The following is a 23,219-nucleotide window of genomic DNA, read 5'->3' as shown; positions in this document are numbered from 1 at the left end:
ATCTCCATATCAGCATTAGGTAATGTTCTGTGGGTTCTTACCCCACGTAACTGGGGATCAATATATTTCTTTATTGATATTTCAAACCACTTAGCCTTAAGGCATAACAAAGGAAATAACATTGAAAACATATCATACTGTTTTGTATTAGAACACATTCCAATGCGGTAGTTACATTTCAAGAGTATTCACCTATTCCTAAAAGTATTTTGCAGCCTTTCCCTATAACCACTGCTACTCCCAATTACAACGGCCCCCATATTTAATAATCCTTCATAGCTACTCATGCACCTAGTTCATAAATATTATTTCATAAGACCATCACCCCTCTGTAATATGCACAATCATAACTTACATTAATTTAGATAATCACTGCCTGAGAACCTGTCTGTGTTAAGACCCTTAGGGCCAGATGTAGAAGCCCAAATACCGGTCGGTAACGGCCGATTTCGTCCGTTACCGACCGGTATTTGGGTATTGTAATGTAGGGGGCTTGAAAATTACAGAATCGGTATATATTTACCGATTCGGTAAATATACTGATTCGGTAAAATACAGAATCTGTAAATATACCGATTCTGTAATTCAATATGTAGGTGGCACAGTTTACAGTGCCACAGGCCCTTAGAAATTCGTTATTTACCACCCAATACTATTGGGTGGTAAATTACGAATTTCTGTGTACATGCACATCTGTGCATGTACACCTGTGCCATGTGGCACACATACATGCCCTAAGGGCATGTATGTGTGTCATATGGCCCACAAGCCAGAAACAAGGGTGCAACACGGTGTCAAAGTGACACCCTGTCCACCTTGGAAATTCGGTATTTTTACCGATTCGGTAATTACCGAATCGGTATTTGCTATTGAATCCTATGGGCTTCATAGCCCGTAGGAATCAATGGCAAATACTGATTCGGTAATTACCGAATCGGTAATTACCGAATCTTATAGATTCGGTATTTTTACCGATTTTTTTCCTACATAGCAATTACCGATTAGTAAATACCGAATCGGTAAAATTCTGTATTTACCATTCGGTAATTTGCTATTACCTACATCTAGCCCTTAGTGCTATGTTCAGGGATGCTGCTGGTCTCCTTTGGGGATTGGAAGAGTTGCATATCCCAAAGCATGGCCGCACTTATATTATCTGTCCTTCTAAGGACCTGGGCACACTAATTCCAACGTCTATTCAGCGCCTTGTTTCTATCCTCCATCTTTCTGATGTCTAAACTTGTCCCATTCAACATCTGTAAAATATCTACTCAAACGTTATTCCCACTTGATTTTGGAGCTTCCGTTATTTACTACAATTCCATGTTTAATTGCTCCATATACTTGGGGCATAGCTTTGCGACCAGCACCCGGAGTGAGTAGAAATTGAGACCAAAGTGAGTTTAAGGGTGGTGTTTGAGTGCTCCTCTTATCCCTGGAACCTCTGAGCTTGGTCTGCCTTGCCAGTCGAGACAGACTTCAGGGAATTCTAAAAACAAAGATGCATTGTTATTGACTTTGCTTTCTGTTTAGAAGATGTTATGAAATCCCTACATCACAGAAGGGGAACCAGACCTCGACGGTATATACACTGTCACAAGGACACTTTCTCTTTTTGAGATGTGAGTAAAACTGGAGGACTTCTGCACATTTCTTGTCTGGCCTTCCGCCTAGCTTATTTGATAGTTCTGGGAGTCTTTGGTGAGGTGTATTAGCCTACATGTAAAAATGTTGCTATTGATACACTCAAACAAGCGCTAGCAGAATATCATTCTCTGAATTTGCTTATTGTGATATTGATTACAGGATAGTCATATATAGAAATACCAACCAAACCCAGCCCATGACAACACTTATGACTTTAACATGAAATGAAGCGTCCATCAAAAAATAATAACTGCGCAAAGCGGAAAAAAAAATTGTGCTTTTTTTAACTTAGAGTTGGTGCCCGTTGCTAGAGCGTTGTGCTGTGTGATTTGTGACCTTACACTTAGTGGATATCAACCTAGTTAAAACAGCCAATATATAGAAGTCTGCGTTTGTTTTTTGTTTTGCCAGATGGATTATAAAGCTGACCAATAAATTCTACAGAAAGTCCTCTGCTGGTAATGCCATTACTGGAGGCGCATTCCCCTGTTTTGAAACAGGGCCCTATATTTTGGGGATAACCAGCTGAGAACATTGTTTCTGCTAGTAATTTAGGCGTCTTTTTTTGGGCAGCAGAAAGCTGTTGGAAGCATCTTTAAGAAATATCAGGATATGTGAAGTCTTACAACAGTCAAACTTCATCTTAACACCTGAGATTTGTTCAGAATTGTTTGAAGCAGAAAAAATGTTTGATAACCCTAGTACTGGATGTTTTCTTCACTTCTTTTATCGCAATTTTATTATTGGAGCCATGACCATCTATCTACCAGACAGCTTATTGGTCTACCACTAAGGTCCTCATTTGAATTTCCCAGAAGGCCAGAATCTCCAACTATAGACAGTATCCCTTGCACCTAAATCCAGATATTAGAAGATTTTCACCACAGAATGGGGTATAGCACACGGACCCTGAAATACTGGGTCTAATTCAATGTATTTTCCCCTTATCAGGGAAATAAAAGGCCAAATCTGCTTGAAGCAGGCAGCAAATGTGTTCAGGGGTTAATCTGAGGGCCATGCTTCTGCTGGTGGGAAATGGAAGCACAATGGTATTGTGGATAGCTAGAGAGAGCTTACACTGCCTTCCCACGCTGCAGTTTTAGTATGGGTCGAGGCTGGGCCCAAAATCTGCCCCAGGCTTCTAACTTACGCTCCAAGCTCGGCCTGGTGTCTCAGGTCTGCAATTACCTGGTCCAGAGTTTGCAAACCCAGAAATGTTCAAATGAGAGAGAGCAGGAAACTTAAAATGGCCAGGAGTTCTAGTCCCAGTTTGGATTCCACTCTGGGCCACTAGTAAAGAGAACCCAAGAGGTGAAAGAGGTGTGTTTTTAGTAACCACCATAAACAAATAAGAAGGAATCATTTAACCCCACAACATTTCATAATTGACGTGTTGTTGTTATACAAACAGCAGGTCATTTGACCACTTTGAATGCAATAAATGCTCAAAGTACACTAAAATGTATTTCCTGAAAACTCCTCAAAGCAATCTGTATTGCTTGCTGCACCAAGAACCTCTCAGTTAGTGCTCAAGAGATTCAGTGATTACAGTGCAGCCTTGAAAAAATAAACAGTAATGAACGGTGTTGAATCGTTTCATCCTGAAGTAAAGCAAGAACAAAGCCTCGTAACTCCCCACAGCAAGATAAATATTGCAAACCGCAAAAGAGTATGTCATTACAGAGATAAAACAAGGAAAAAAACTGCAGCCAAAAGCTAAACTAGTTAATCTAGCCTTTGTTATATATCTGAAAAACTGCGCTAAATCCGCTTTCAAAAGCACCTAATTTTGAAAAAGTGGCAGAAAAACCCAAATGCTTTTATCAGACAGTGTTTATAGAAGCAACACAAAACAGGAATTCGTTAAATGTGTACATTGCGCCAGATCAAACTATAAGTCAAAACATCTGTGTCCAAGTTAATCTTGGATACAACATGGAAGATATTTGCATTAGGTGTTTCCTTGCTTGACCATTTAGATGTGAATTTTAGGGGAGCTCATTCGCGTAAGTTTTTGGTTAAGTACACCCATGCCAATAGTTACGTAAACAAGAATACATTTAAAGTCTTCCCAAAAGATCCCAAAACCTAATAGCAATTTCCCACAACTGGTATTGTGGGAATAGAAAAAGTGAATAAACTGCTTTCCTATAAATGTGTGCTGAGGACTTCTGGGCATCATGCTGCATGACAATTTTGATTAAAAAGGCTTTTATAATAATCTCATTGTGAAAAATCATATGTGGCTTCCTTGTGGATTTATCCACTTCCCCGACAATATTAACAACAGTATGAGAACACTTACTTTCAGTAAAAAGTTAAACTCGTGTCAATCTATTGCTATTATAGCCGAGATACCCGCCACCCCCTCTCAACACAATCCCCAAAAGGAGTGAAACCGGAAGCAGTTCTTGAAGTTTTTGGAAGTGGGATGGAGTGACCATCCCGGCCGTATTTATTAAAACAAAATTAAAACATTAAACGTTTCATGTTATGTACAATTTCATTACCATATTGCGATGTTTGGCTAACCTTAACAGATTCTCTAATACAGAGGTTCTCCTAGCCGAACTAGCAACCTACAAAACATTTCTTGACATATTGAAATTGTACAACCTAACGTTTAAGGGCCAACGGCAAGGTCATAACCGGTGTCAAGATCCCTAACCGGACTTACCCCTCCCACTTGGGATGGGCGACAGCACGGAGGCGTACCTCAAGTGCAACTACTACCAATTTCCCTTGACTTGACGGGGGCACCTAAAACTCGACGCCAGTTAAAGGTCGTTCGAATACTCGTGTGAGGTATCTAGAAGGTATCGTGGCCCTTATCCCAACCCCACACAACTTACCGCATCTGCCGTCGCAGATGTCACTGGCCCCGGGAAATTCCCCAGGAGGGGGCTGTAACCCCTCCTACAAAGGAAGGGGCCTTGACCGCCTTTCCTTTACTTCCGGCGACCCATCCTTAGAAGGGACCGCCTCCCCATTGAGGGGCCAATGGCCACCTCTCCCGAGCGCTCCCATCCGTGTTGGGTGACGCCCACTCATAGGGATCTACTAATTAGTGCTCACCGATCATGACCTTACCGCCTACCAAAATAAATACGACAGTGCAAATTAACCTAAGAATACATTGGCCACTATGACTGAAAGAGCATACATCAAAATTCGACACTAACTGGATATCTTTAATGGCAAACATACTCAAAACGAACATTCTTTATTAACTCAAAATCAACATGGCACTACAACCTGGAAACGAAAACAAAACAAAATTAATCAACTTTATTATACACAACTGGCTGTCTTCAGGGGCTGGTGGGTGGGTCAAAATTGGCTCTTCGTTCTGTCCCGAGCTCACGTGCAGCGAGGAGGTGCAGCTTCAGAGCACAAGAACAAGAGGATGTCTTCTGGTCTTGCGCCCCTTTTTATCCGTCTTCAGGGCGGGCGTATACCCGCCCCTGCCTGCCCCTGAGGGCGTGGCTGGCTGCGTCGGTGTCTAGGCCAGCCCACTCTAGGGCGGGAACGAGCGCGCCCCAGCTACGCCGCTTCGGGCATACCAGCTGAGACGCGCCTCCCGCCCAAAATGGCTTCCCGGGGGGATCGAGGCACTCGGCCATAAGTTCGGGGGGACCGATTCGGTCGCCCCTTTCCATATAGCCGAGATACCCGCCACCCCCTCTCAACACAATCCCCAAAAGGAGTGAAACCGGAAGCAGTTCTTGAAGTTTTTGGAAGTGGGATGGAGTGACCATCCCGGCCGTATTTATTAAAACAAAATTAAAACATTAAACGTTTCATGTTATGTACAATTTCATTACCATATTGCGATGTTTGGCTAACCTTAACAGATTCTCTAATACAGAGGTTCTCCTAGCCGAACTAGCAACCTACAAAACATTTCTTGACATATTGAAATTGTACAACCTAACGTTTAAGGGCCAACGGCAAGGTCATAACCGGTGTCAAGATCCCTAACCGGACTTACCCCTCCCACTTGGGATGGGCGACAGCACGGAGGCGTACCTCAAGTGCAACTACTACCAATTTCCCTTGACTTGACGGGGGCACCTAAAACTCGACGCCAGTTAAAGGTCGTTCGAATACTCGTGTGAGGTATCTAGAAGGTATCGTGGCCCTTATCCCAACCCCACACAACTTACCGCATCTGCCGTCGCAGATGTCACTGGCCCCGGGAAATTCCCCAGGAGGGGGCTGTAACCCCTCCTACAAAGGAAGGGGCCTTGACCGCCTTTCCTTTACTTCCGGCGACCCATCCTTAGAAGGGACCGCCTCCCCATTGAGGGGCCAATGGCCACCTCTCCCGAGCGCTCCCATCCGTGTTGGGTGACGCCCACTCATAGGGATCTACTAATTAGTGCTCACCGATCATGACCTTACCGCCACAGGCCCGGATAGTTGACCGGCTATCCGGGCCCCCCACCAAAACTCCTAGCTAAAGGTCATGTTCCAACATTTTTAACCATGCTAAGAAGTCTCCTATGAGTAACTCATTTCCCACCCGAGACAAATGCACACCATCCCCCATATACATACTGTCATCATTAATACAACCGTGCGAGATAGAATGCAATGTCCTGGAACGGAACAACCTACTCATTTTGTTATTAAGTTTCCTAACAGAATGGTTCAAAGCAGGGATCGAAATAGCCCCCCGCCACACTTTCCGTGGGATCATATGAGACCACGCAATTATGCACCCCGGAACTTTCCTCGCCAACCAACTTACGGTGGAAAGCATTGCTTCCAGGAGAAGTCGTCTACCGGTGGTGACCAAATCATTGCCCCCTAAATGTACTATGACCATAGACGGCGGTGACCTTATCCGCCCTAACAAACCCTCAAAGTAAGCTTGAAACTGGTCAATACAGAGACCGCCCCTTCCGTAGAAGGACATCCTGTACCCGTATTCCCCAGCTACGTGAATCATGTCACCTGCTTTGAATACGTCTGCGGCACGCCTCACGTATGAGTGGCCCACGACCCACACCTCCTTTCTCACAGCCGGTGATGTCTGACCGCTGGCCCGGTGTTGGGTCGACTGCATAGTCCGCCCCGCCTCGAAGGCTTGCGTAACTGAAAACCAAACAAAAGACAAGAAGCGTGAGTACATTGTTACAGCTTCACAACATGTGCAACCGCACATACCTCTTATAACAATTGGAGGACCAACGCCCCACTCGTTTTACTTGTTCCACATTAAGACCCCTGGCTGCAGCTTCAGTGGCAGCCCCTATCCGAAAGGAATGGGTCCCAAACTCACCCGGGTCCAAGCCTGCTGCGGTAATTGACATCGCGAGCACCCGCTGAAACTGAAACTTTGTCAGTGGGGTGGTGTCCGCGTGTCTCAACATTGTCCCCCCCCATGATGCCACCCTTTGTGCTAGGTAATCCTCTAAACACCTCACCGGACACATGGAGGACCCTGGAATCCTGCGAATGACTATGCAGTCTCCCACCCCACTTTGATCGGTTTTTGACTTGACAAAGGATACCGTCATAGTCTCACCCCTGATCTGAACGTGGTCCCGGCACAAACCCCCCGCCACATCCCGCTTGCTCCTTGCCACCAGCTCACTTATCCTCATAGCCCCGTGAAATGCAAGCGTAAAAGCGGCTCGGAACAAACAGGCCTCGAACTGAGACGAGCATATGTCGGGGAGTGTGGCCAGCAACTGGGACAACCTATCCAGACCTATCGGGCGCCTCTCGTCTACTCTGCGACCCTCAAGGCGTTGCCACCCACGCAGCGCTTTCTGTACAGCAAAAGACGCTGTCGGGTCCTGGATATTATGAGCCCTGGCAACAAAGGAGATAGCAGCACGATGCCTCTGGGCTGTAGCCACCGACTTCCCAGCCTTACGCAAGGACATCAGAAAATGTACTACCCAATCCTCATGCCCCCAAAGTCCCCCTCTCTCAGTCCCCAAAAAGGCCAAATAAGCCCGAAACGCCCCTTCGTATGCCTTCCTCGTCCTTGGTGCTAGACTCTCTCCCACGAGGTAATGAAGTTCGGGGCACCGAGAGACCAGAGAGCTTCGGGAAAGGGTGCTGGCTCGGGGTCCGCTGATGGAAGGAAACCCGAGAAAGCCTGCATTTGAAAACGAGACAGTGCATCAGCAGCCTGATTCATCACCCCCGGGACATGTTTTGCTCTGAATACCACGTTCAGTTGCATACACAGTAAGACAATTTCTTTAAGCAGCCTCAAAATCATTTTACAACGTGCTGCCTGACTATTGATGCATTCTACAACGGTCATATTGTCAGACCAAAATATGACAGAGTGATTTTTGAATCCATCGGGCCAGGATCTGAGGGCCACCAAAATGGGAAACAGCTCAAGGAAAGCAATATTGCTCGTCAGCCCCTCTTCGTGCCACCATGTTGGCCACTTTTGTGCCGACCATTTTGTGCCGAAGATGGCGCCGAAACCCATGCTTCCCGCTGAATCCGTCCATAGACCAAGCTCTTCAGAGGACAAGGCCGGTTTGTTCCAGACGACTCGACCATTGAAATCCGCCAAAAATGCTAACCAAATACGCATGTCTTGGCGGACCTCGGCCGATAACCTCGTGCGATGGTGACCCTCCTTTAGGCCGACCATCGCCTGTGCAATCGAACGGGAGAAGGGGCGGGCCATCGGGATCACCCTTAAGGCAAAATTCAACTTCCCCACCAATTGCTGCAATTGATGCAGCGTAACTTTAGATGCAGTGATACACATTTGCAGGGCTGTCTTGAATTTCGATACTTTGGAAGCTGGTAAACGAAAACAACCCTCACTAGAGTCCAACTCGATCCCGAGGAACTCGAGGCAAGTCGTGGGACCCACAGTTTTACCTGGTGCCAACGGCACGCCAAATTGATTCATTAAAACACAAAATTCAGTCAAGGCCCGGGCACATTCATCATCCCCAGCGGCCCCAAGGAACAGAAAGTCGTCGAGGTAATGCATCACATTCCGAAAACCTGTTTTCTTCGTGTAAACCCATTGCAGAAAACTACTGAATTTCTCGAAATAAGCACAAGATATCGAGCACCCCATTGGCATACACCTGTCCATGTAAAACAAACCTTGAAACATGAATCCCAACAAACGTTGGTCATCCGGGTATACCGGGAGCAAACGGAACGCTGACTCGATATCTGATTTCGCCATCAGCGTCCCGGGCCCCAGGCGATTCAAAATGGCTACGGCCTCATCGAATGATGCGTACCGCACCGAACACATTTCTGGATTAATTGCATCGTTTACAGAAAGGCCATGAGGGGCTGATAAATTGTGAATCAATCGAAACTCACCCGGGTCCTTCTTGGGGACCACCCCTAAAGGAGAACAAACAAAGTTCCGTACCGGGGGGACAGGAAACGGGCCGGCAACCCGACCTCGGGTAACCTCTTTCCGGATCTTATCCTGTACTACAGTAGTATGCTGCAAGACGGAAAGTTGATTTTTGCACGTCCCGACACCCTGAAAGTTACCCACCGGGATGCGGAAACCATATGAAAAACCGTTTCGTAGCACCCCAGCAGAAGTACGATCTGGGTATTCGCTGAGCCAGGGAATCATCGCCAGGGTATCAATCGGGGTTGGTAAAGGCGCCCCTCGGACTATATTAGACCTGTTTAGCGCCTCCTCTGCCCCCATTTTCACCCGATTTGGCTCTGCACGAGGACTCAGGATGGGGTGCCCCACAACCACTACATTCGTGTTTGAACTTACAAGACCCCGGGGGCCTAGTACATTTGCTTCTGTTGAAATTGAAACAGAACCCCCTCTTCCCTGTATTGCCGGCGGGTCTCGGGTAATCGTCTGTACCCGTACCCGACCGAAAGGGTGTCCCCCCATTTTGGCGGGAGGACTCACTAACAGCACTCCCCACCAATGGCACTTTCAACATTCCCGACTCTTTCATCTTATTCCATGTTAAAGAATCGTAACAGTCCCAGGTTAAACTTTTGTTATGCTCCATCGCTTTCCTGAAAAGGTTATCATAACAGAACCATTGGTTACCTTGATGTGATGTCGAGTACCCCATAATTCGTGACTGATATACTGGAAATTCAGGGAGCAAATCAGGCCTACGTTCCCCCAAAATTGCCGTGAAAATTCCCCAAGCATTCCCCCAGTTACCAATATTTTCATTCACTTTAAAGGCGGCCATTTTTGCGCGCCAAACACTCGGATGCATCAGATCCTTTTGACCCTTAACAGTTTCGACCTCATAGTGATCGACGAGCAGGGAGAAAATGTTAACGTATTCCCCCGCCCAAATCTTTTCCTTTATTGGCAAAGGAACATGTTGCCCCAATCTTTCTCTACGAGAGGGTGTTGACTCATCCCTTGCAATCGGCAATGGCCGCTTACCTGCACCGGACGCTGCTTCCGTCCCTCGTGGCTTGTCTATCGCCGCATCCGGCGCGGGCACCTTGGCTGCATCACGTTTCTCGCGCAACTGCTTTATGAGTGCTTGCGCTTCGGTAGCCATGGCGCCCCCATTACTGTCCCCCAACCATGCTGCTAACTGTGCCGCCAATTCGGGAGGCATATCTTCGGCAGACGTCGGGGTGACTATCACGGGAATCGGATTCCCCTCAACCGGTACCGGGGTCGGTACCGGGGCTGGCGCCTCGAGCGGAGAACAGGGAACCGGGACGTCTCCCCCGACCGGCCCCCTTCTCGGCCTCTTTGGCTTCCCTCCGGCCGGTGGACGCCCCGATCCCTCCTCGCCGTCTCGCTCCGCCAACCGCTTCTTAATTTCGGACATGTCCTTCATGAGTGCCCGAACCAACTGGTCAGTCGACATTCCCTTTGCTCCTTTCTTGGGCATCCTTTCGACGAAGTATCTAAAAGACAAAGAGAGAGATTAAAACGCTCAAAATTGGCTCTTCGTTCTGTCCCGAGCTCACGTGCAGCGAGGAGGTGCAGCTTCAGAGCACAAGAACAAGAGGATGTCTTCTGGTCTTGCGCCCCTTTTTATCCGTCTTCAGGGCGGGCGTATACCCGCCCCTGCCTGCCCCTGAGGGCGTGGCTGGCTGCGTCGGTGTCTAGGCCAGCCCACTCTAGGGCGGGAACGAGCGCGCCCCAGCTACGCCGCTTCGGGCATACCAGCTGAGACGCGCCTCCCGCCCAAAATGGCTTCCCGGGGGGATCGAGGCACTCGGCCATAAGTTCGGGGGGACCGATTCGGTCGCCCCTTTCCAAATGTTTCCAAGGGACATTAAACTAACAAGAAAACAAAGAATTGCTTAATTCTCTGCTTTTTTCTCATTACTTTATGTTTATTTTATTGTTAGTCTGCTTAGCTCTTGGAAGGCGCTCACCTTCTTTTGGTATGGCCGTGTAACAATTTAGGGGAAGATTTACAAGCCCCTTACGACACTTTTACGCCGCCGTTGCGTCATTTTTGTGGGACATCCATGGTGGTGCACGGGTAGTTTTGCGTGACGCATCTTTCTTGGCGCATCCCTGCTGATTTGCAGCGATGCGCCAGAAGTTGTAAATCTGCCCCCTAGAGTGGGTTATCAAATCCAGAGCGAGAGGTGTGGCGCAGCAGCCAGAGCAGCTGACACCAGAGCAACTGACACCAGACCAATTTCCTCGGACCTGACAATTCTCTCCTCGATACCTATTCTAATCAGGGGCCCCATTCTGCAACTCTGGGCAATAGCTTGCTTAACCTCCACTCTGGCCCCACCTCTGGCCCCAACAGCGCTAGGATGCCTGGCTTCACCCTGGGGGTGCCCAGGAGTGGACACTTCACAGGGAAAGCCAGGAAGGGTTCCACAGCGGTATGAGTAATAGCGCCAGGAAACCGCTTGGCGACAGTAGGCTTTACAAATACCTTGACATATCTCTCTTAATCTCCCCGACAGCCCAAGGACCTGGATACCCTTAGGGGTGATAAGTCATGCTTTACCAGTTTGGAATTAAACTTATTATCTGTTGCGCTATAGGGCATGTCAGCTGCGTTTCAGACTACAGTTAATAGGTTTTCCCACTGCCTCGTTCAATGGCATCTAGTGTAGGCGTTACTTGGAGATTTGTATTTTGCCTATTGAAGAGCAACATGAGTCCACCATCTGCATGGCCTTTCGCATGGGGTGGTAGCATAAAATTGTAGAGCAAGTGCCGTTTAGGGGAATGTAGAGTTGATATTTTAATGGTCTTGGTATTTAGTATGCAGAGGGACTGTTGTGATTGCAAGAAAATGGTGTGTGGGTGCATCCAAGATCTTAGCTTATTTGGTTGTAAAGCACATCACTGTCATCTGTGTCACAGAACGGGAGTCCTCATTTGCAAAAAATAAGTGCTGTGTCAACTGAAGAGTAAAACCAGAACTACAATGAATTGAACATAAGATCGTGATCAGCTTGGTTGGCTCTCAATCGGTGAGTGGAAGGTAAGTCTAGACGGAGGATTTGACAGTACAAAGCTCAACCAGCCACAGTAGCAAGGGGGCACTGTAGATTTTCAGCAATAATGTTTGGTATGGCTGTATAGTTGGTGACACAAGCAACAATTTCAGGGGAGCAGATTAATACATTGGAGAGTGGACCGTGAAATGTACTGCCCCCCACCCCCCCACACACACACAAATCTTGTGATATAACAGGCATTCATTTTTAGCATTATTAAGCCCCCCAAAAATAAGCACAAAAGTAATATTTCAACTTATCGGTTGAGGCAACTATTGTCATCAGCTCCTGGAATGTTTGTACATCATGCTTGCACACTTCCACTCTGACTGTCGCACGCCAGCCTGTAACGTTTTTGTTTTGCAGCCCATCTCTGTATGATGTTCTGGGCTTGAGCTACTCACTTGATCACAAGCTATAGGCTGTAGACCATTATCTACTATCATAAAATATGGCTTAACCTTCGTAGATAAGGCTTGAATCCTGGCCGTAGTGCTAGACCCTACCTTGTGTGCTCCTGGGCAAATCATTTACAGCCTGATTCATCACTCTCCCGTTTTGCGAGCCCCTAATAGCGATTCATAGCGAATCACTATTAAGGACTCGCAAAACAGGATTCATGTAGAAATTGCATAAAGAAATGCGATTCCTACATATTCCTTATTTGCGATTAGCAAATTGCTAATCGCAAATAAGGAATAACTCACCATTCATTCCTATGGGCCAAAAGGCCCATAGGAATGAATGGGGAGTATTCCTTATTTGCTTGATTCCGTTCTGGGAAGGACATGGCTTTTGTAGTTCGGACTGGACTGTTCCCATGGGGCAACAGGGTCAGAGCTGATTTGCATATCGCCATTGTCTAACCCAGGGTGGTGTGGAGTGCAAAAAAACGATGGATTTGGGCCCAGATCTTTTGACTGGGGGAGTGTGTGACATTGATCCACATTCAGTCCATCACTTGTTGTTTCTACAATTATTCCCCAGCACCTCATCTACTACACAGAGCTCCAATGCTTCACAATTAGGCTTGTGCCACATAAGTACCAAGTCATACAAGGGGATAGCACTGTCTGACTGAGTAACTTGGATTATGTGGTGTCCCTATAAAGTCCAAATATGCAAATGCTAACTGCTTAGCCCAGCTTGCAGATCAGCTAAGCTGCTACAAAAAGAATACAGTATCTAAATCAGCACTAGCAGTGTTTCTATTTTTTTTGTTTATAGTTACCACTTGCTGCTTTGCCTTCTTGGCCCCAGTCACTCCTTGCATTCTGATGGTTTAAAAGCTTTCCCTCTGCTTGAAAATTAGAAAATCTAGAGATCAATTCCAAATGTTCAAATATCTATGGGTGATTACAAAAAATTATTTAAATCTGTGGGGAACCCGACATGGCTGAGAAACTAAGTAATCAGTTTTTTTTCCTGTTGACAAATCTGTGCTGCAGGTTTTGGACTGTCCTGACTTATGGTCAACCTTCGTGGCTGGAAGAAACAGTGAGAGGTCCCCATATGCATTCACTCAGTGTGGGAACCAGGATGGCCAGCAGATGACATTTTGGTGCGTAATGTGGAGGAGTACCATAGCAAGTGCATGAGGAGCAACTCTAACTGGAATTAGATCTTGATGAATTAGGGTGACAGGTTGGTCATCTTTGGAAGTGTTTTGCTTCTGCAAGTTTTAGTTGTGATGTTGTGCCATCGTTAGGGACATTCAGCACTATGCAGAGAAACAGAGCTCGCCAAAGTCCCACCATTTGAATTTCAATTAGCAGAGCATTCATCGATCAGAAGTGAAATCGAGAATGAATACACGTTCACATAGAACTGCACAACAACAAGGGCAGATCGACACACACAGATGGTTAGATTCCTGCAGCAAATAAAGTAGTAGGTATGGCTGTAACATCCACTACTTGTAAATTTGAGAATTTGTTAAGGAGGCCTCTGACTTGCTCCAATTTCCCATCCCAATCATGGGTCATAAGCCTGTATCCTTATTTTATCGTGAACATGATGATCAATGGTCTGCTGGAGCAAATGGCTACAGGACGGATCTCCTTAATTCTTAAACCAAAGGGACCAATGAGGAAATATTAAGATCATAAATGTACAATTGGATTCTTTTTCAATGGATGGTCACTTTGGGCTGATCACAATGGAGGCAAAAAAACGGTTGTAAATTGCCACAAACTAATTTGCCTTAACATCGGGTGCACAAATTAGCAGGTGTGCAATTTGCATTCAATTATAAATTGAGCACCTTGGTAAGGGGGACTAATACACTATTAGAACATTGGAATGTTGGGAGCTAGATTCTAATGACTGGTAGAAGCCTGGATCTCCAACATTCCAATGTTTGTTCACAGCTCTTGCTGTGAACAGAAGGCCTCATGGAGCCCCCCTGGCTCCGTGAGGCCTTTGTTTTACAAATTAAACTATTTTACCCTCTCAAGCGGAATGTTCTAATAGCTTTCGAGCCCTCCGTAGCAGGTTCCACCAGCCATTAAAGGCCCTCTCCTTTAACCCTGGAGTGGGCCTTTAATGGCCAGTAGAGCATTATAATAGTGCATTCCCAATCCAAAGTGCGGAAGCAGCGCATGCACTCTTGGGATTTAAGCCCCAAACCTAATCCCCAATTGGAGTTTGCACCCATATTGGAGTTTGCACCCATATCAAGGTTATTGGTGCCTTTATAATGAGGGTCTATGAATGAACAAGTCAGTAAGGAAGGAGAATATGCAGTCATGCCTATGCCAGTGGGGGAATGCGTGTAAGTGGGAAGGCCGCTGACAAAATCACAATTTACCATCACCACAAAACTACCAGTTGAGGAACAATAATTATACCTTGGAAAGTAAACGCCTCTCTTGCGGGATGTTTTCTCAGGAAATACAGTAACTCCCTGTCATGTGTATATTTATTTTATGAATGAGAATAAACGGAATCTTAAAAAAGTGAAATTCATCGCCAATATGTGACCTAAACAGATGGGATTCAATCTGCATTCCACGAAATTTGCCGAGGCATGATAATGTGACTGCTGAGCAAAGCCACTGTGAAACGAAATGGAAATGGGAAGTTTAAAAGCTCTTGTTTATCGCTTGGTCTTAGAAAATTCAATCAACATCGAGGAATAAGGGCCAAACTAAAATTAAGAGTAAAAAAAGCTCTTTGGGGAAACATTAGAGCTCCATAGAGAAGTGTGAGAGCGTAAGGCTCAGGAGATGGAGCGTCTGGCTACAGACCAATCTCCCTTTAACTCCTTGTGTAGATGGCCCATGTGGATAATGTTAAGAAAATTATGACTGGCAAGATTTTAGGAAAAAACACACGTATTTCTATGGCTATTTTTAAGGGGAAAACTACAGTAATGGTAATTAGAATTTAGAGAGCTGGAACTAAGGTTACCAAGGGGAGGGTGTACTAACATTAGTGTGCGCGTTTACCAAATAGCTATTTGGTAATCACAAACACTAATGTACTAAAGTGCGTTTTATATTTATTTGTGATTTTAAGTGATTCTCAAATAGACCTACCTACGGATGTATGACGTTACAACGCATACTTTTACCACGCATACCATTACAACGCGGTATTTACAACGCATACCATTACAACGCATAGCGCTTAGAGGTGCTGGATAGTGGTAAGTATAATTTTATATTCCAACTCCAGTCCCCGTGGACACTAGGGAAGGTGTTGGATATAAAATTATACTTATTCCCTATCCTAGAGCGCCCCCCAGCGCAATGCGTTGTAATGGTATGCGTGGTAATGCCTGCGTTGTAATGGTAGTGCGTGGTAAAAACTTCGTTGTAACAGTTGTATACCCCTACCTACAGACTATTAATGAGGTTCGTCTCAGTTTGCGACCAGCTGGGAATCACAAAAATCACAGGGACGGTGGCCTGCTGAGGTCAGCAGACCATCATGCCTGTGAATGCTTTTAACCCCTTTGCCGCGGCAGCGATTTCGCGGCAGTGTGGTACTTCCGCAAAATGGGCTGGCCCGCGTCGGCTGTTGGCCGACGGCAGCACTAGCGAGGGGTTAAATAAAGCAATCCTTTTTTTTTATATGCATCCCATTTTTCTTAAAGGAAAATGGGATCCGTTTAAAAAAGTAAAATGAAAAGTTTTCTTTTCATTTTTTAAGAGTAGGCAGTGGTCTATGGGACCACTGCCTGCTCTTAGAAAATATTTTTTCAGCCATTCTCAAAGGAAAAATTGCGAATGGGTTATCACTAACTTTAAGATGGTGGTAAACTGCAAATGTTTTGCGACCGCATTAAGGTCGCAAAAGATTTGAACATACCATTCAGATGCGGGATTAGGAAGGGATGCCCTAAACAAGCAAGCCCCTTCAAAATACCGAATCACAAACACAAATTGCGATTCGGTATCGTGTTGTCGAATAGCAATTTGTGTTTTGTACAGAAGTAAAGCATTTTTGAAGTCAGAAACAGCCTGATTGGCTGTTCCTGGGGGAACATTTATTCAACCATGTGACCCTGGATGCTTTATTCCAAAACCTGTACAAATTAAATGCACCAAACCCTTTCACAAAATTGTTTAGAACAGGAATATTGCAAGAACTGAGGGTCACCTGAAGGATCGACACTGTAAGTCAAAAGATAAAAACCTTCACACCATGATGAACATTAATTTCTTTGCTTGTAATTTGCGTTTGTTAACACTAATATATGGAAATGAGAAATTGTGATGATTTAAGTAACTTCTGTTAGAATATTGAGATTTATGATGCTAAAAAAATATCACAGTGAATATATGGGCAACCAAAATATTGACAAGGTATGCATATACATGTAATTATAGGATTAATACACTTAAGGCCACATGTACGTAGGTTTTATTGTGTGGGTTACTAATGGCAGATTTTGGCATTTGCTATTAGGAAATCGCAAACACCTTTGTATGAATGTGTCCTTGACACATTTAGGGCCACATGTGTAAAGCATTTTTGTGTTCGTAAACAGGCCAATTCTCAGAATCGGCCCATTTGCAAGCGCAAAAAATCCTTTTCACATGTATCAAACTCGATTTTACGATTCGGTATTTGGAAGAGGCGTGTTTAGGGCGTCCCTTCCGAATATCAAATCATAACAGTATGTATGAATGTTTTGTGACAGTGAATGCGTGTGCAAAACATTCGCATTTTACCCCCCAAGGGTCCCCAAGGACCCCTTCCCCTTTGTGAATGTATGCAAAAACATTATTTTAGGAGCAGGCAGTAGTCCCACGTACCACTGCCTGCGGTTAAAAAATGAAAAGTTAACTATTCATTTTTTTTTCTAAATGCAACCACTTTACCTTTATGGAAAACAGGCTGCATTAAAAAAAATTGCTTTTTTTAAAAGCAATCATAGACATGGTGGTCTGCTGGCCCCAGCAGGCCACCAGCCCCGTGATTTTAGTGATACCCAGGGTGGCGCAAATTGCATCTTACCTCGTTAGGTCTATTTGTGACCCCCTACAAATCACTATATGAAGCTCTTGGAATTTCATACGTTTGTAAAAGCGATTACCTAATTGTGATTCACAAAAAATCGCAATTTGGTAATCGCTATAACAAATGATGATACATGTGTCCCTTTGTGATGCCTAATGGTGTCGTAATTGGCCTACTACACTAATATTCATGAGGTAGGTCACAAAGTGCAACCCATAGGGAATCTCTAAAAACACAGGTATGGTGGTCTGCTGGGGACAGCAGACCACCATGCCTATGCTTGCTTTTAAATAAAGAAAAGTTTTTTTTTCTAAATGCAGAACGTTTTCCTTTTTGGAAAACGGGATGCCCTTCAAAAGAAAAATTAAGGGCGTGGCCAAAATGGCGGCCTGAGCAGATGTTTGTGCCGGAGGCTCCCCGTCCTAACCCCCCTTGGCGCCCCTTACTATATCCATTAGACCCCCCCTAGCACCTCGAAACCCGGCTGCCTTTCCGAGAGTGACGTGACCGGCCCGGTGAGCCCAGAAGCCACTCAGCGGGACCCTCGGGAGCCTCCCGGGTCGGAGGAGACCCACCCGGGCAGCTGAGAAAGAAATTGCGGCCAGTCTGGTCGACCGATAACGGCTGACTGGGTCCCCTGTCGCGGACTGCCTGCACTCCTCGCTCGACGGAGCAACCCCAGAGACAACTGCGATCAGTGACCGGAGCGAGCTGCTGCCGCCGCGACACTCGTGGCTATATCAGGAGGAGCCGGCCGGAGGAGCTGAAATCGAGGCCCTGGCTTCGGGCCTGTGCGGAGGCCGCGGTGTGAGCCCTCAGGCGCCCCAGAAGTCGGAGGATAACGGAAACGGAGCCCAAGCAGCAGACAAGACAGGCGGCCAAGCTGAGACCCCCCGAAGCCCCCATGGAGGTGAGGAGTGTGGAGTGAAGCTGGTGGGAGTGAAGCTGGCGGGAGGTCTGCTAGGGCCCATCCGTCCTGTAGCCCCGGCAAGAGCGTGAAGGGACAGCGCAGTGCAGGACAGACCCCTACCCCGACGGGCCAGGGAGGGGCGCGGGAGGCCTGAACAATGGGACCCCGGAGCAACGCCAAACAGGGACGGGCTAGGTGGAGGAGAGCCTGAGGCCCCGGCTCTTGGCCTATACTGAGCCCCGGGGGATGAAGGTCAGCAGTAGCCAGATCGGGCAGTAACCAGAAGGTACAGCTGAGCGGCAGCCCCCTGGAGCCCTCACAAAAGGGAAGGAGCGTGACGCAGAGCAGCTTGGGGAAGACGGCCTGGGGGGCGTAACCGAGCTCCCAGCGCACGATCTAAGGGGACCCACTTGCCACCCAGCCCAAAGTGAGCACTGTGAGACGGCGCTGCTCGGGGGCAACTGGAACACCGACACGACCAGCGACAGGGGCACACGAAGAAGACAGAGGAGAGTGAGGGAGAAGCCAAGCTTTGAGAGCACTCTGTGGGGGCACCGGGGCCTGGGTGGCGGGCATCACAGCGGGTTCAGGCCACAGGTGGAGCTCTCTGCGGCGGAGGCCGGGGAGTCCCCGGTACATCTTTCACGTCTACTCTGACCGGACACAGTTACTCACCACTATCAGGAAACCCACTCCCGGTCCGCCTGCCTGGTTAGAGGCAAGAACAGTGTTGGGAGAGGACTGTGAGGGGCCAGCAGGGGGTCTGAGAGGGACACCATGGCGGGCCTGCGGAAGAAGGGAGAACGTACGCTCCCTGAGATTCTTGCAAAGGTTTTTATAGGTAATACGTGGCTACTCCAGAAGAAGGCGCTGGTCACCGAAACGCGAGTCGACAATATTGTTGTGCCACTGACTTGTCTTTTTATTTTAAATAAATTGTCTCCCCCTTTTTTATATTGTTTGTTAAAATGTATGATCATTTTTGTTAATCTTTGATGTATTGACTTTTGGTCTCTGAGTCAGACATCTTTTTAAATAATATGTTATTGACTGAATTAATAATAAACTGAGATTCTTTATATGTCATTGGTCTTTTCCTCCTCCCTATTATTAATTTTGACAAGCAAAAAGGAATTTGTCTAAATTGCCTAGGTTTTTATTTCACATGTTTATATCCCTGACCTAGGAATTGTAACAATTGGTCAATCAGGGGGTCCTTGTTGTTCTCACCAAAAAAAAAAAGACTGAAAAAGGGCCACCCACGCCAGAACCCACGAGGCCACACCCTAACACTGCTGGAACGAACACGCCGATTACCAAGTCTTTCCTGGAGTCGCTCTTCAACTCGCTCAGGGATGACTTCAAAACGCTGCAGCAGGAGGTGGCGGGAGAGGTCAAGGAGATCAGACGCGAAGTGGACGGCCTCGGGGAATGGGTATTGGCCATCGAGGAGAAGGACCAGGCCAGGAGCGAGGAAAACTACAACAGGAGGTCATCCGCCTGAGAGATCAGCAATTGGATCTACAAGCGCATGCGGAAGATTTGGAAAACCGGTCCTGCCGAAACAACATACCGGTCCAGGGGGTCCCTCTGAAGGAAGTGGGGACGGACATCACAGCCTATTTGCAAGCTCTCTTTCGCGACATCTTGGGGGAACCATCAGACTTCCAAATCAGGATTGACAGAGCACACAGAGTGGGGCCCCACAGACGTGCACCCGCCCCCCCACCTGACATCCTAGCTTTCCTGCCAGACTTCCCCCTCAAGGAACGGATCCTCAGGGAGGCGAGACAGAAGCAGCCACTCCAATTCCGCAACTGTCCTATAGCAAATTAACGACTCAGACAAAAAATATGTTTAATGGGAATTGTCTAAGTGTCAAGGTATAAAAGCACGCCGGGTAGCCTAAATATGTGGCTACAGTATGGCGCTGTGCAGGACCATTTTAAGTTTCCCTCACCACAGCACTGCACCACACACCTTCAGCACTACCCTCAGAGTAACATTCTGGCTAGAGTTTCTATTCCACATCCATATCCGCACCATCATTTGATGGTTTGGGCGGCTGGTTGGATGGATTAACAAACATCCCACATGATGAGACTCCGCCAGAAGGGTGGTCTGATGGGAATATCTCAGCCGTTTGTAACTCTTTCACTGCTTGCATGAGTCCTACTTTTCTCAGCTACGAGTACAGCAACACACAGAAGACCGGTCATTTCTTTATTTTTCTGAATAGATCCTCTTCACAAGCACATTTTTTTTACAAAGTAGGCACTGCCCAGTAAAGCCCTGGACCCCAGACTTGGAATAACGATGAACACTGGTGAGGAATTTTGATATTATGTAGAAAAGGAAAAGTGCTCAATTGATACCACAATGTGTTTTTCACTATCTCTAAAAGCAATAACTATTTAATAAAGCTTATCACGTGTGGCTGTGCAAATTACACCGCAAACACACAACTTTATTATCTATATCTCTGTTCAAGGAACAAAAACCTTTATCCAGGCTTTGAGGACGTGAAGAAGCCAAATACCGTACACGTATCAGTGGTCTCCAGGGGAGGCATGCATTACAGGACCAACCTGTGAATGTCTTCCAGAGTGTGATGTCAATCGAGTGGTATATTGGCACGATAAATACCTTTTTGTAACATTTGTGTGCTGTGCTGGCAAGTTTCTGTGTATTTGCAAACTGAAAGAAGTTCAGAGGTACAGATGCCAGACAACAAGAAAAGGTCTCATTGACCTCGGTCTTAAAACTGTAGATGGTAAAGGTGGCCCATTTCTTGAAACTTTCAATTCCATGAAGGGAAGGATTAATTTGTGAATGTTTGTTCTTATGACTTGTTGACTTAAAAGGCGTGGTTTATCACAGGCGCCATTAGCCTGTAGTCCTGGAGAGTTCTGAAGAGGTAAGTAGCAGGACACAGGAAAAAGAAAGAGAGGCACACACGCACCATGCTTGTAGCGCCAGAATACAGTGAGACAGCATTGTATGGTATCAGACACCCATTGCACCCCCTACCATCCAATTTGCAATCAGTCACACTTTCCAAATCAGAAAGAAATTTCCCACTCGCAAAGCAAACTTTGTCCTGTGCGTCTTGTTATCTTGTGGTCCCTGCGCCTGTGATTTCGAGATCAAAGACTTGGAACCGTAAAATAAAGGATCAGTGCATTTAGACCCTACACTCAGATCCTCGGATAAAGAAGGTAACTCTTTGAATGCCTTGTGTGTGAGGTCTAGCCAACACCATGTCATGTGCCTTACATTCTAAAAGTAAAATGCCTTACATTTTAAAACCATCAACTCGTTTATTATACATCATGGGTGCGGTTCACAAAGATTTTGCTATGCTTAGGTGTGACATACTCCATTAGTACTTGTGGCTTACTCCAGCATTCTAAACGTAACATAGGAGTCTTCCTGGCTTACTCCTAGAATTTAGGACTAACCAGGCATACTATAAGGATAAAGCATAGCAAATATTTTTTAATTAGGACCCATAAGTGCAACTCATGATTTATGGAGCATTCTTAGCTCTGATATTAGACTTTCCTCTATGGAGGTATGACAATAAAACTAGCCAGGTCTGCTCAAAAGGCAAACAGCAAAAAGCTCTTTTACTGTAAAGCTCATACTCGTTTAATTGTAAAGGTCTTGACTCTGTGTCACCTGCACATGTTTACAACACTTTGATGATAATCCCCTGGCAAAAGTGGTCTGCTGTAATGTTTAAGAAAGGATTATATTTTGCAACCTCCATTTTCCAACTATGTTGTCTGTAAGCAATTTATTTGTCTCACATCGTGTTGTTTCTTTTTTAAGACATCTGGGCGGATTTTGCACTACAACAAACAGCAAGCAATGGTATTTACACAATTTCAAACATTTCCAAAGTTTTATTACGTTTTAACTGTCTTGGCATCTTGATTGGAATCAGGTGGTCAGGAAGCAGGCCCAGGAAGTATTTCTTCAGTTTCCAGTTGTTGAAGAACGTGGATCCTCATTAAAAAGCAGAGCATTTAGATGCCATGCAAGAGTGGTGGGTGAGTGCAGCACTGTGGAGACCACATGTTCACAATGGGTTACAAGCAGGTAGTATGCAGGGTTGGGCGTGAGTAGTCTACGTTTTCTACCAGGACCGGCAATGTGTCATCAATCAGCACTAAGTGTGGGCAGTTACTTAAGTCTGCTATTCCTGGTGGCTCTACCCCACTAAAAGAGACCATTCATCATAAACAGCCCAAAAACTCCAAAGTCACAAAGGAAGAAGAGGATTAAGGACAATGCACGCACTCTGTCATCTGACCCCAAGCCTTCCACACTAACATCCAGACCTGGTGCTAGGTCAAGACAATACTGCACCAACAGGTAAGGAGTGGAGAGTTGCCTCAAGAATCATCAATTGTAGCTCTGTTGCAAAGGGGATAAAATGTGACCATAAAAGTGCTAAAAATCTCAGCACGGGGCCTGAGTCCTGCATCCCCGTAAGTGCAGAGGGGTGGGGCGGGCGGATGTCGACAGACAATGGAATAGGATCTATTTTTTTTCCCAATACCGTCTTCTGTCAACTTCCTTCGCTCCCGCCCCGCCCCACCGCCCCTCTGCACTTTCCTGCACAGACCACTGCTGTCCCTGTAACTAAATATGAGGCAAGAATTTAAATAACATGAGTGGCTGCCACCAAACTTTGAGCAAATGTTTGTACTGCGAGTCCACCCATGTCAGATGACTGTGT

At 46.2% G+C, this 23,219-nt stretch overlaps 1 protein-coding gene across 1 annotated transcript in view; it reads right to left on the bottom strand.

The window, feature by feature from the left end:
- Positions 1–23,219, bottom strand: part of SUGCT (succinyl-CoA:glutarate-CoA transferase) — a 3,450,745-nt gene that overhangs the window by 1,462,686 nt on the left and 1,964,840 nt on the right. The gene's annotated exons all lie outside the window — the stretch shown is intronic.

Source organism: Lissotriton vulgaris, chromosome 4_1 (genome assembly GCF_964263255.1).
Source record: "Lissotriton vulgaris chromosome 4_1, aLisVul1.2, whole genome shotgun sequence".
NCBI lineage: Eukaryota > Metazoa > Chordata > Amphibia > Caudata > Salamandridae > Lissotriton > Lissotriton vulgaris.
This window is presented reverse-complemented; position numbering and strand designations above follow the sequence as displayed.